Below are 14,616 nucleotides of genomic sequence, written 5' to 3' on the forward strand. Positions count from 1 at the left end.
AAAATTTTTAAAGCTTTAGCATCTTTTATTCTCTACAGCAATCTTGTGTGGAAGGTGGAGCGAGGAGGAATAATTTTATTTTACTGTTCAGATCAGATCAGATCAGTCGCTCAGTCGTGTCCGACTCTTTGCGATCCCATGAATCACAGCACACCAGGCCTCCCTGTCCATCACCAACCCCCAGAGTTCACTGAGACTCACGTCCATCGAGTCAGTGATGCCATCCAGCCATCTCATCCTCTGTCGTCCCCTTCTCCTCCTGCCACCAATCCATCCCAGCATCTGAGTCTTTTCCAATGAGTCAACTCTTCGCATGAGGTGGCCAAAGTACTGGAGTTTCAGCTTTAGCATCATTCCTTCCAAAGAAATCCCAGGGCTGATCTCTTTCAGAATGGACTGGTTGGATCTCCTTGCAGTCCAAGGGACTCTCAAGAGTCTTCTCCAACACCACAGTTCAAGAGCATCAATTCTTTGGCGCTCAGCCTTCTTCACAGTCCAACGCTCACATCCATACATGACCACAGGAAAAACCATAGCCTTGACTAGACGAACCTTTGTTGGAAAAGTAATTTCTCTGCTTTTGAATATGCTATCTAGGTTGGTCATAACTTTCCTTCCAAGGAGTAAGCGTCTTTTAATTTCATGGCTGCAGTCACCATCTGCAGTGATTTTGGAGCCCCCCAAAATAAAGTCTGACACTGTTTCCACTGTTTCCCCATCTGTTTGCCATGAAGTGATGGGACCGGATGCCATGATCTTCGTTTTCTGAATGTTGAGCTTTAAGCCCACTTTTTCACTCTCCACTTTCACCAAGAGGCTTTTGAGTTCCTCTTCACTTTCTGCCATAAGGGTGGTGTCATCTGCATATCTGAGGTTATTGATATTTCTCCCGGCAATCTTGATTCCAGCTTGTGTTTCTTCCAGTCCAGCGTTTCTCATGATGTACTCTGCATAGAAGTTAAATAAGCAGGGTGACAATATACAGCCTTGACGTCCTCCTTTTCCTATTTGGAACCAGTGTGTTGTTCCATGTCCAGTTCTAACTGTTGCTTCCTGACCTGCATACAAATTTCTGAAGAGGCAGATCGGGTGGTCTGGTATTCCCATCTCTTTCAGAATTTTCCACAGTTTATTGTGATCCACACAGTCAAAGGCTTTGGCATAGTCAATAAAGCAGAAATAGATGTGTTTCTGGAACTCTCTTGCTTTTTCCATGATCCAGTGGATGTTGGCAATTTGATCTCTGGTTCCTCTGCCTTTTCTAAAACCAGCTTGAACATCAGGAAGTTCACGGTTCACATATTGCTGAAACCTGGCTTGGAGAATTTTGAGCATTACTTTACTAGCGTGTGAGATGAGTGCAATTGAGCGGTAGTTTGAGCATTCTTTGGCATTGCCTTTCTTTGGGATTGGAATGAAAACTGACCTTTACCAGTCTTGTGGCCACTGCTGAGTTTTCCAAATTTGCTGGCATATTGAGGGCAGCACTTTCACAGCATCATCTTTCAGGATTTGGAATAGCTCAACTGGAATTCCATCACATCCACTAGCTTTGTTCGTAGTGATGCTTTCTAAGGCCCACTTGACTTCACATTCCAGGATGTCTGGCTCTAGGTCAGTGATCACACCATCGTGATTATCTGGGTCATGAAGATCTTTTTTGTACAGTTCTTCTGTGTATTCTTGCTACCTCTTCTTAATATCTTCTGGTTTTGTTAGGTCCATACCATTTCTGTCCTTTATCGAGCCCGTCTTTGCATGAAATGTTCCTTTGGTATCTCTGATTTTCTTGAAGAGATCCCTAGTCTTTCCCATTCTGTTGTTTTCCTCTATTTCTTTGCATTGATCGCTGAAGAAGGCTTTCTTATCTCTTGTTGCTATTCTTTGGAACTCTGCATTCAGATGTTTATATCTTTCCTTTTCTCCTTTGCTTTTCACTTCTCTTCTTTTCACAGCTATTTGTAAGGCCTCCCCAGACAGCCATTTTGCTTTTTTGCATTTCTTTTCCATGGGGATGGTCTTGATCCCTGTCTCCTGTACAATGTCACGAACCTCATTCCATAGTTCATCAGGCACTCTATCTATCAGATCTAGGCCCTTAAATCTATTTCTCACTTCCACTGTATAATCATAAGGAATTTGATTTAGGTCATACCTGAATGGTCTAGTGGTTTTCCCTACTTTCTTCAAGTTAAGTCTGAATTTGGCAATAAGGAGTTCATGGTCTGAGCCACAGTCAATAGAACGGTCTCAAATGATTGTCCAATTCATTCTTTAATTCAGTAAACTTTAAGGCATGTTAAATATATTTTTGGTTGTGGACTGGGTACTTTATTCTCATTTAATTCAAATTTAAACCTGCAGAATCCCACATAAGTGCCATTTTGCCCCTATCTTGGTAGGAAGAGAAGAATATTGATATTTTGGAAAACAAGTTACCTTATGTAGTTCATTAGGCAAAAGAGCAAGACTGGGGACTGAGGACTGTGCGTTAGGAAGACAGATCTTATCCTAGATGACAAACCACCATTCACTCTATTAGAACTCTCTAGTTAAAGTCAGTCCATCCATACATTTATTGAATACCTACCAAGTGCCTCTGGATGTGAGGAAGATACTTGAGAGACACATTTCTTTCCTCAAGAGGCTTCTAATGAGCTCTCTGGTAATCATATAAATATAAGCAGTACAGTGAGTATGTAAATATCCAATCCCAGTGTTTTATCTAGCTGTGATGATTTTCTATTAGATTCTAAATTTGTTTTCTTAAAAAAAAAATGAGGATGGAAATTGCATTGTTTAAAAGAAAATATTATTGCATTTTAGTATTTTCATTAAATTACTGAATTGAGTATAGAAAAAAGCAGACAATTGAAAGAAGAGGTACACTCATTAGAAGAAATGTGAAAGGAAATCACCTCCTATAACTTGGAAATTCCATCACACCAAGAGCTAAAACTACCAAAAATCATATTATTGCTAAGAATATCCGCACTGCTGGTAGAGAAAGATGTGGGTGCAATTTCTGATGGAGCTCACTGAAACATCATTGTAAGTAATAAAGGTGGGGGGGAAATGGTCTGCTTTGAAACCAGAAAATTGTCAGCGGAAACTTTGGCAAGTGCTCTAAAGTGGATGTGGGTCCTCCAGTCACTAGAAAGGGCTTACTCTCAGGTTTCGCTGCTGCTGCTAAGTCACGTCAGTCGTGTCCGACTCTGTGCGACCCCATGGACTGCAGCCCACCAGGCTCCTCTGTCCATGGGATTTTCCAGGCAAGAACACTGGAGTGGGTTGCCATTTCCTTCTCCAACACATGAAAGTGAAAAGTGAAAGAGAAGTCGCTCAGTCCGACCCTCAGGGACCCCATGGACTGCAGCCTACCAGGCTCTTCCCCCCCATGGGATTTTCCAGTCAAAAGTACTGGAGTGGGTTGCCATTGCCTAGCTGCTGGATTAAATAACTCACAAAAGACTTCTCTTTGTTATAATCCATTTTGAACAAATAACCTCCCAATTACTAGTTGAACCCCCAGGCACTTTGACCCAGGAAAAGATGCTCTAGGTGGTAGACAAAAGTATTTTTTGTCATTGGAAAGGTGTATCAGTTCTTTGTCGATTAGTAAATACTGTGAGAAGTTGGTCAGGATTCCTGTGCAGCCATGGTTCTTGACATTCAGTTGGTGTCACTGTCATATTTTAAGGAGCTACAGCTGAGTCTGTACAAGGGAGACTAGAAGCAAAGTCCATCTGTGAGAGGAGGGAGCTAATAGAATCAGGAGGAGACAGAGGCCACCTTAGGAGGAAGAAGAGTGGGATCTGGAACTGGATCAAGAACCTGTTCCCTTGATCCATCATTCATCTCTTTATCTTCAACCAGCTCATTTCTCTCCAGTTAGAAACCTGTTTTTCTGATTAAAAGTCAAGACAAATTTTCCCTCAATGACAGATTTCTAACTTACTCTTTTCACAGCAAAGATTTTTATTTCCACTTCCCTTTAATTCCTCAGCATGAGCACTATACTGACTTTCCACACCTGCACCTCCCCAATTATTGCCCTATCAACAGTCACCAATGACCTCCATCTGTCAATCCAATGGACTTTCTTGTCCATACTGTTCAATAGCTGAAGGATCCGACTCTGTTTTCCTCCTCTCTCTCTCTTTTTTTTCAACACACTCTCTTGACTTCAGGGAGGTAACTCTCCTGGTTTCTGTCCTGTTCTCAGACTTACCCCCTGTCTCCTTGTCCCCAACCCCCAAGCACCACATTGGGCTGGATACTCTTCTTCTGGCCTTTACCCTCACCACTCCTCTGCTGCTACATTTACCACGTTATGTTATTGAACAAAATAGTTTGTTTTTAAGCTTAGAAATAGCTGTGAAAAGAAGAGAAGTGAAAAGCAAAGGAGAAAAGGAAAGATATAAACATCTGAATGCAGAGTTCCAAAGAATAGCAACAAGAGATAAGAAAGCCTTCTTCAGCGATCAATGCAAAGAAATAGAGGAAAACAACAGAATGGGAAAGACTAGAGATCTCTTCAAGAAAATCAGAGACACCAAAGGAACATTTCATGCAAAGATGGGCTCCATAAAGAACAGAAATGGTATGGACCTAACAGAAGCAGAAGATATTAAGAAGAGGTGGCAAGAATACACAGAAGAACTGTACAAAAAAGATCTTCATGACCCAGATAATCACGATGGTGTGATCACTGACCTAGAGCCAGACATCCTGGAATGTGAAGTCAAGTGGGCCTTAGAAAGCATCACTACAAACAAAGCTAGTGGAGGTGATGGAATTCCAGTTGAGCTATTCCAAATCCTGAAAGATAATGCTGTGAAAGTGCGGCACTCAATATGCCAGCAAATTTGGAAAACTCAGCAGTGGCCACAGGACTGGAAAAGGTCAGTTTTCATTCTAATCCCAAAGAAAGGCAATGCCAAAGAATGCTCAAACTACCGCACAATTGCACTCATCTCACACGCTAGTAAAGTAATGCTCAAAATTCTCCAAGCCAGGTTTCAGCAATATGTGAACCGTGAACTTCCTGATGTTCAAGCTGGTTTTAGAAAAGGCAGAGGAACCAGAGATCAAATTGCCAACATCCACTGGATCATGGAAAAAGCAAGAGTGTTCCAGAAAAACATCTATTTCTGTTTTATTGACTATGCCAAAGCCTTTGACTGTGGACCACAATAAACTGTGGAAAATTCTGAAAGAGATGGGAATACCAGACCACCTGACCTGCCTCTTGAGAAATTTGTATGCAGGTCAGGAAGCAACAGTTAGAACTGGACATGGAACAACACACTGGTTCCAAATAGGAAAAGGAGGATGTCAAGGCTGTATATTGTCACCCTGCTTATTTAACTTCTATGCAGAGTACATCATGAGAAACGCTGGACTGGAAGAAACACAAGCTGGAATCAAGATTGCCGGGAGAAATATCAATAACCTCAGATATGCAGATGACACCACCCTTATGGCAGAAAGTGAAGAGGAACTCAAAAGCCTCTTGATGAAAATGAAAGTGGAGAGTGAAAAAGCGGGCTTAAAGCTCAACATTCAGAAAACGAAGATCATGGCATCTGGTCCCATCACTTCATGGGAAATAGATGGGGAAACAGTGGAAACAGTGTCAGACTTTATTTTTCTGGGCTCCAAAATCACTGCAGATGGTGACTGCAGCCATGAAATTAAAAGACGCTTACTCCTTGGAAGGAAAGTTATGACCAACCTAGATAGCATATTCAAAAACTTTGCCAACAAAGGTCCGTCTAGTCAAGGCTATGGTTTTTCCTGTGGTCATGTATGGATGTGAGAGTTGGACTGTGAAGAAGGATGGGAAAACAACAGAATGGGAAAGACTAGAGATCTCTTCAAGAAAATCAGAGATACCAAAGGAACATTTCTTAAAAAGATGGGCTCGTAAAGAACAGAAATGGTATAGACCTAAGAGCGCCGAAGAATTGATGCTTTTGAACTGTGGTGTTGGAGAAGACTCTTGAGAGTCCCTTGGACTGGAAGGAGATCCAACCAGTCCATTCTGAAGGAGATCAGTCCTGGGATTTCTTTGGAAGGAATGATGCTAAAGCTGAAACTCCAGTACTTTGGCCACCGAAGAATTGATGCTTTTGAACTGTGGTGTTGGAGAAGACTCTTGAGAGTCCCATGGACTGCAAGGAGATCCAACCAGTCCATTCTGAAGGAGATCAGCCCTGGGATTTCTTGGGAAGGAATGATGCTAAAGCTGAAACTCCAGTACTTTGGCCACCTGATGCGAAGAGTTGACTCATTGGAAAAGACTCTGATGCTGGGAGGGATTGGGGGGCAGGAGGAGAAGGGGATGACAGAGGATGAGATGGCTGGAATCCATCACTGACTCAATGGACGTGAGTCTGGGTGAACACTGGGAGTTGGTGATGGACAGGGAGGCCTGGTGTACTGGGATACATGGGGTTGCAAAGAGTAGGATGCGACTGAGTGACTGAACTGAACTGAACTGAACTCAAGCTGTCTCTCCAAAATAAGTTATAAGCTCCAAAAGAGTCTACATGCTAGTTGTGTCCAACTCCGAGACCCTATGGACTGTAGCTTGCCAGACTTCTCCGTTCATGGGATTCTCCAGGCAAGAATACTGGAGTGGTGGGGAGGGAGTCTAGATTCTATTTATCTGTATTCCTAACATGGGGATGAGGCCTGGCACATTGGATGTGCTTTTTTCTTTTTTAACCTGACTTCAGGGAGAAGGCCAGACAGGCTTATAGACTAACCACATAGGTTGGGGGTTAATAGTGAGCTCTCAGTCTGAAGTTCACGTGGGAAGCTATGGCTGGGTTCAAGTCCAGACCTCCTGGCCTGCCACAGTGCACTACTCCCAAATTCTGCAGGCAACCGGAGGGAGTGTTCCTAACACAGTGGCTTGGTGCTCATCTCCAGTACTAAGCTTGAAGGTAAATTTGAGTACCCCAGAGTCAGCCACTCAGGGACAAATCAAGGATAAAAGGAGTTCGGGGACCTCCAAAGCAGAGGACACATAGCAATCCCATTAGTGTCCTGTCACCCTTTAGAGGCTATCAGACAGCTTCCCTCTTTGACTTCAACAGTGTGATCATTTCTGACAAAGATAATTAAGGCTACAAATAAAAGGCAGAAGATAGAATATGTGTCCATTCCCTTTGACTTTTTGATTTACCACTCTCATTTTTCTCTCCCATCATTTCTTTTTGGTCTTAAAAAAAAGCATGCTATGTTTATCCGGCTTGCCTGTGTATATCTAATTTTAGATTGCAAGCTGTGGGACAGGATCATGTCTTTATATGTGTAGCATCTCTCTGTGGGTGCCTCAACATCATTCAATTAAACTGTTTTTAATCTTAGGAAATAAAATGTAAAATTCTCCAGAGAACTTGTTTGTTTGAACCTCATTCAGTTCAGTTCAGTCGCTCAGTCGCGTCCGACTCTTTGCGACCCCATGAATCTCAGCACGCCAGGCCTCCCTGTCCATCACCAACTCTTGGAGTTCACTCAAACTCATGTCCATCGAGTTGGTGATGCCATCCAGCCATCTCATCCTCTGTCATCCCCTTCTCCTCCTGCCCTCAATCCCTCCCAGCATCAGGGTCTTTTCCAATGAGTCAACTCTTCGCATGAGGTGGCCAAAGTATTAGAGATTCAGCTTCAGCATGAGTCTTTCCAATGAACACCCAGGACTGATCTCCTTTAGAATGGACTGGTTGGATCTCCTTGCAGTCCAAGGGACTCTCAAGAGTCTTCTCCAACACCACAGTTCAAAAGCATCAATTCTTTGGCGCTCAGCTTTCTTCACAGCCCAACTCTCACATCCATACATGACCACTGGAAAAACCATAGCCTTGACTCTCTAGAGATTTATAAATAATTTTCAGGCTATATCTAGGATATATTTGGAATATATCCAAAATAATTTATTTCAAGTAATGTATGACAAACTAAAGTTGACTGGCCTCATAAGATCTTTGGATAATACTGAGAGATATATTTGAGCTGAATAAGAAAGGAATATAATAGCCCCTCCCAACTGAAAGGATATACTTTCCATAGAAACAGAAAAGATATATTTTCCTTGAAACAGAAAAATATTAAACAATGTCCACAATAAGACCCAAGCTATACAGTGTTTAACAATATTAACTACTGCTTCATTGGTCTGCTGTGTTGGTGAGGAATATAGTACCTACTCAAATTTGTAATCTGTCATGCTCATGATCAGAAATATTTCCTGTAAGATTTCCCATTCAGATTTTATGTTTCCTTCCATATACATTACATATTTTCCTCATATCAAAAGAACAAAGGGATTTATACAAGAGTTTGAAAGTGGTTCTGACATTGTGTGTCAGATGACATAACATGACATTAGTTCTGAGAAAATGGCTGCCAAGTACAAAGATACAGATCTTGAAAGAAAGACCCACTTAGAGTCATAAACATCGACTCATAAGCAGAGAAACAATCTTGGGAGAAAAGGATAATTAATGGCTTTATTGCAAAAGAGGATAAGAAACTTAGAGAAATTTCAGCATACTTAGGTCTCTTACAAAATGCTCTTCTGATGGCATAGCCACCTGTGTTAGTTAAATCAGTATCATTGTTTGGTATAATGATAACAACAGGCATACCACCACCTATCTAATAGGATTATTGTGAGACCTGAATAGGGTATGATGCGTAAGCTTAAATTATATAATGCACAATGCTACCATTGATTGAACAGTTCCTAGTTTTGCAAATACAAGCACATATCAATTTGGCAGATTCTAAATTCAAATCCATGGCAGAAATATCACACAGAGACGTATACATACAGACATACAAAAGAAACAACCATCACTGTCCTAAGCCAATCTGGAGAACAGAAAATTACAATGGCTACATTAAGACAGTGTTATATATCAGATGAATAACAACAGCAAAACTAAAGTCAGTTATCTAGGTTGTGGATTGTGTGAGGAGGGGATCAAGAGAACTTTGAAATGGATTCTATTCTAGGACCATGGCACAAATAATCTAAGTACATAAATTAAGCTATAGAGAATGACAAAATTATATTTCAGGTAAATAGAAGAAATTTTATTAATTCTAAGAGCTAATATTTGTTGAGTACTCACAGGCCTCGTCACAACAACTCTATCAGATATGAAACAACGGTATTGCCAATGAGGAAACCAAGGCTTAAAGAAGTCAAATAACCTTGATTCAAACACATAGTGCAAGATCAAAGGATAAAATCTTTGATCTGGGAATTAAGGGAACTAATACTTGGAATATAAAGAGGAAAGAGCATTGTAAGGTGGAGGAAATAACATCAGGAATGTCATGGAGGTCAGAATAAGCAAGACGTGCTGAGGGTATGAGAAAATCTCATGGTTGAAACATGGCACACAAATCGCAGTAAAGGCAAGTGAAAGAGTGAAAGAGAGGGGCATAAAGGGAAGACTAGATTAGGGCTTACATACTGGAAAACTAGAGTGGGGCTTTATTACTAAGAAAATAAACTGGGGCATGGGATCTAATCCTGTGATCTGTGCATTATCAGAAAGTAATTCTGGTGACAGTGTAGAAGTATTGGTTTGAAAGAGGAGAAACAAAGGGAGACCAATTAAGATATTCTTGGAATGGCCTCACTTTGCTCTTCCAAGAAGTGAAGTCAAAGAAAACAAGTTCTTACTGCCTAATGAAAAGAAGCACACAAGTTTTTTTCGGGAATACAAACTTTTTTCCTGTAATAAATCTTGTTGTTGTTCAGCTGCTAACTTGTGTCTGACTCTTTGCAACCCCATAACTTCCCTGTCCTTCACTATCTCCTGAAGTTTGCTCAAACTCACGTCCGTTGAGTTGGTGATGCCATCTAACCATCTCGTCCTCTGTTACCCCCTTCTCCTTCTGTCCCCAATCTTTCCCAGCATTAGGGTCTTTTCCAATGAGTCAGCTCTTTGCATCGTGGCCAAAGTATTGGAGCTTCAGCTTCAGCACCAGTCCACTCCTTCCAATGAATATTCAGGGTTGATTTCCTTAGGATTGACTGGTTTGAGTTCCTTGGTGTCCAAGGGACTCTCTTAAAAAATCATTATTATGTATCTTTATATAAAGGACACTGAATTATAGAATTCATCCCTTTGTTTACTACAAACCAAATATTCATTTAGGCCTACGGTGTATGCTTGTTTAAGGCTCTGCATAAAGCTTACCAACTCTATAGAAACTGATGGTTTTGTAGCCGTTATGCAACATATCTCAAATATGCATGGGCTCTTTAAAAAAGGTAGATTGAAGTCACTTTCAAACTGAGGTTTCTGGTGAATGACTAAAGGACAACTATACTGGACCTACATTTACATATGTCTTAATTCATTGAACATATATTTACTGAATGATATGTTAAGAACCTTGAAACACAGTAGATACAGAAACGGACAAGAGACTCTCTACCTTAAATAATGTATAATGACATTAACATCATTTAATTCAACTCTGGTGTAGACATTTATTTAAGCTTAGTGCATGGATTGAAAAGTTCTCTAGAAAACTTGACTATTGAACTTCCTTGTTGTTGTTGCTAAGTCGTGTCCAACTCTGCGACCCCATGGACTGTAGCCCATCAGGTTCCTCTGTCCATGGGATTTCCCAGGCAAGAATACTGGAGTGGGTTGCCATTTCCTTCTCAGAGGATCTTCCTGATCCAGAGATCAAACCCACCTGTCCTGCATTTGTAGGCGAATTCTTCACCCCTGAGCCACCAGGGAAACCCCACTGAACTTCCTTAGTGATTTATAAATACTTTTCAAACTATTGCTCTCTCAGTTCAGTTCAGTCACTCAGTCATGTCTGACTCTTTGCGACCCCAGGAATCGCAGCACGCCTGGCCTCCCTGTCCATCACCAACTCCCGGAGTTCACTCAAACTCATGTCCATCGAGTTGGTAATGCCATCCAGCCATCTCATCCTCTGTCGTCCCCTTCTCCTCCTGCCCCCAATCCCTCCCAGCATCAGGGTCTTTTCCAATGAGTCAACTCTTCGCATGAGGTTGCCAAAGTATTGGAGTTTCAGCTTCAGCATCAGTCCTTCCAATGAACACCCAGGACTGATCTCCTTTGGAATGGACTGGTTGGATCTCCTTGCAGTCCAAGGGACTCTCAAGAGTTTAACAGTAAGAAGCCTCTTTGCTATGAACTGCTTCCCTGGTGGCTCAGATGGTAAAGAATCTGCTATCTGTAATGTGGGAGATCCAGGTTTGATCCCTGAACTGGGAAGATCGCCTGGAGAAGGAAATGGCAACCCACTCCAGTATTCTTGCCTGGAGAATCCCATGAGCAGATCAGCCTGGCAGGCTACAGTCCACAGGGTTGCAAAGAGTCGGACACAACATAGTGACTAACACACTTGCTATGAATAGAGTGGGAATGTAGCATCTCCCAACTGAAAAGGCAGATTTTCTGGAGACTCTTTAATGGTAAAATATTTCATGAAGGTAATATAGTCGAGTGGGGCGACAGACATGATTGCTACCAATTGCAAGGCAGCAGAGTAAGTGGTGTAGGAGTAGGTGAGCATAGGGCATTCTGGGTACAGGAGCAGGTACGCTGAACTCAGCTTTGGGCATTTGGGGCCAGGGACATGAGAGAAGCAATCAGGCTGACTTTTCCTAATTTAATAACAGCCACGATTTAGCAAGCTCCTTTACTCAACACACAGCTCAAGGGGGAAACAAAGCGAGGCCCAGGGAAGGTCAGCACAGAGCCAGCCCACTAGTAACGCATTCAGCGCTGGTGCCACCTCCGCTGGGTCAGGCCCTGACGGAGCACTGCAGCTGCTCTCCTGAGTCACTGGTGACCCACCTGTCAGATTAAATGAAGAGAATCACTTCCGGTTCTGTATCATTAATGATTAGACAGCTCCTGTAACTGTGGTTCATTGGTTTATTTTGTTTCTTCTTCTAGGAAAACAACAGGTATGAACAACTTCCTTATAGATATCCTTCTTTGAGTTCCTTCATAGGTTAAGCAAAAAAATATGTTTACACTAAGTGATGGATAGCTGCCTATGTCCTCACGTGTATGTTGTAGTGACAAAGTTATGTAAGTACCTGTCCAGTTATGTCTCTGACTTGGAAAACTATATCTATATAATTTGGATTGTAAACCTACTTTTACTCAGTTAGACTTACTTCAGATTTACCCAGGCATATCATTTCCTTTTCACTAATAATTTTAAAACACTGTCCCTAGACCCAGGGGCTGGGTTTGGCCTTAGGCCAAACAACCAACTGGGAGGGAGCACAACCCCACCCATCAGCAAATAATTGGATTCAAGTTTTACTGAGCAAGGCCCTGCCCACCAGAGCAAGAGCCAGTTTTTCCCATGGCAGTCCCTCCCATCAGGAAACTTACACAAGCCTCTTAGCCTCATCCATCAGAGCGCAGACTGAAGAAGCAAGAAGCACAGTCTCACACCACTAAAAAACCATATTACAGAAAGTTAATCACAATAAAAAAAAAAAGCAGAAAGTTATGTCCCAGATGAAGAGACAAGATTGCTGTTGTTCATTGCTCAGTCATGTCTGATTCTGTGAATCCACAGACCTCAGCATGCCAGGCCTCCCTGTCCTTCACAATCTCCTGCAGTTTGCTCAAACTCATGTCCACTGAGTTGATGATGCCATCCAACCATCTTATCCTCTGTCACTCCCTTCTCCTCCTGCCTGCAATCTTTCCCAGCATCAGGGTCTTCTCCAGTGAGTCAGCTCTTTGCATCAGGTGGCCAAAGTATTGGAGATTTGGCTTTGGCATCAGTCCTTCCAATAAATTTTCAGGGTTTATTTCCTTTAAGGTTTACTGGTTGGATCTCCTTGCTGTCCAAGGGACTCTCAAGAGTCTTCTCCAGCACCACAGTTCAAAAGCATCAATTCTTTGGCACTTAGCCTTCTTTATGGTCCAACTGTCACATCTGTACATGACTACTGGAAAAACCATAGCTTTGACTACACAGACCTTTGTCAGCAAAGTGATGTCTCTGCTTTTTAATACACTGTCTAGGTTTGTCATAGCTTTTCTTCCAAGGAGCAAGCATCTTTTAATTTCATGGCTTCATTCACCATCCACAGTGATTTTGGAGCCCAAGAAAATAAAGTCTTTCACTGTTTGCATTTTTTCCCCATCTATTTGCCATGAAGTGATGAGACTGGATGCCATGATCTTATCTTTTTGAATGCTGAGTTTTAAGCCTGCTTTTTCACTCCCTTCTTTCATTTTCATCAAGAGGCTCTTTAGTTCCTCTTTGCTTTCTACCAGATGGGTGGTGTCATCTGCATATCTGAGGTTATTGATATTTCTCCCGGCAATCTTGATTCCAGTTTGTGCTTCATCCACCGCAGCGTTTCTCATGATGTACTCTACATACAAGTTAAATAAGCAGGGTGACAATATACAGCCTTGACATACTCCTTTCCCAATTTGGAACCAGTCCATTTTTCCATGTCTGGTTCTAACTGTAGCTTCTTGACCAGCATACAGATTTCTCAGAAGGCAGGTAAACTGGTCTGGTATTCCCACCTCTTTAAGAATTTTCTACAGTTTGTTATGATTCACATAGTCAAAGGCTTTAGCATAGTCAATGAAGCAGAAATAGATGTTTTTTTTTTTCCTGGAATTTCCTTGCTTTTTCTATGACCCAACAGATGTTGGCAGTTGGATCTCTGGTTCTTCTGCCTTTTCTAAATCCAGCTTGTATATCTTGAAGTTTTCTGTTCACATACTTTTGAAGCCTAGCTTGAAGGAATTTGAGCATTACCTTGCTAGCATGAGAAATGAGTACAATTGTGCAGTAGTTTGAACATTCTTTGCCATTGCCCTTCTTTGGGGTTGGAATAAAAACTGACCTTTTCCAGTCCTGTGGCCAGGACTGCTGAGGTTTCCAAATTTTCTGGCATATTGAGTGCAGCACTCTTAACAGCATCATCTTTCAGGATTTGAAATAACTCAGCTGGAATTCCATCACCTCCACTAGCTTTGTTTATAGTAATGCTTCCTAAGGCCCACTTGACTTCACACTCCAGGATGTCTGGCTCTAGGTGAGTGATCACACCATTGCGGTTATCCAAGTCATTAAGACCTTTTTGTATAGTTCTTCTGTGTACTCTTGTCACCTCTTGTTAATATCTTCTGGCTCTGTTAGGTCCACACCATTTCTGTTCTTTATTGTGCCCATCTTTGGGTGAATGTTCCTTTGGTATCTCTAATTTTCCTGAAGAGATTGCTAGTCTGTCTGTAACAGGAGGGAAAGGCGCAGGGCACAACTTTTGAAAGAATGACATAGCCCAGGGATACAACATAAACAGATTAGAATCAAATGGGTCCAAGATGGCTTTAACATGAAGTGAAGTGAAGTTGCTCAGTCGTGTCAGACTCTTTGCAACCCCGTGGACTGTAGCCCGCCAGGCTCCTCTGTCCATGGGATTCTCCAGGCATGAATACTGGAGTGGGTTACCATTTCCTTCTCCAGGGGATTTTCCCAATCCAGGGATCGAACCTGGGTCTCCTGCATTGGAGGCAGACGCTTTAACCTCTGAGCCACCAGGGA

The 14,616-nt window shown here is 42.0% G+C and overlaps 1 non-coding gene across 1 annotated transcript; it reads right to left on the minus strand.

Moving 5' to 3' along the window:
• Positions 1 to 14,544: 14,544 nt before the first annotated feature.
• TRNAW-CCA lies at positions 14,545 to 14,616 on the minus strand. Its single transcript has one exon. It is a non-coding gene; the product is annotated as a tRNA-Trp (tRNA).

This window comes from Bubalus bubalis, chromosome 15 (genome assembly GCF_019923935.1).
Source record: "Bubalus bubalis isolate 160015118507 breed Murrah chromosome 15, NDDB_SH_1, whole genome shotgun sequence".
Lineage (NCBI taxonomy): Eukaryota > Metazoa > Chordata > Mammalia > Artiodactyla > Bovidae > Bubalus > Bubalus bubalis.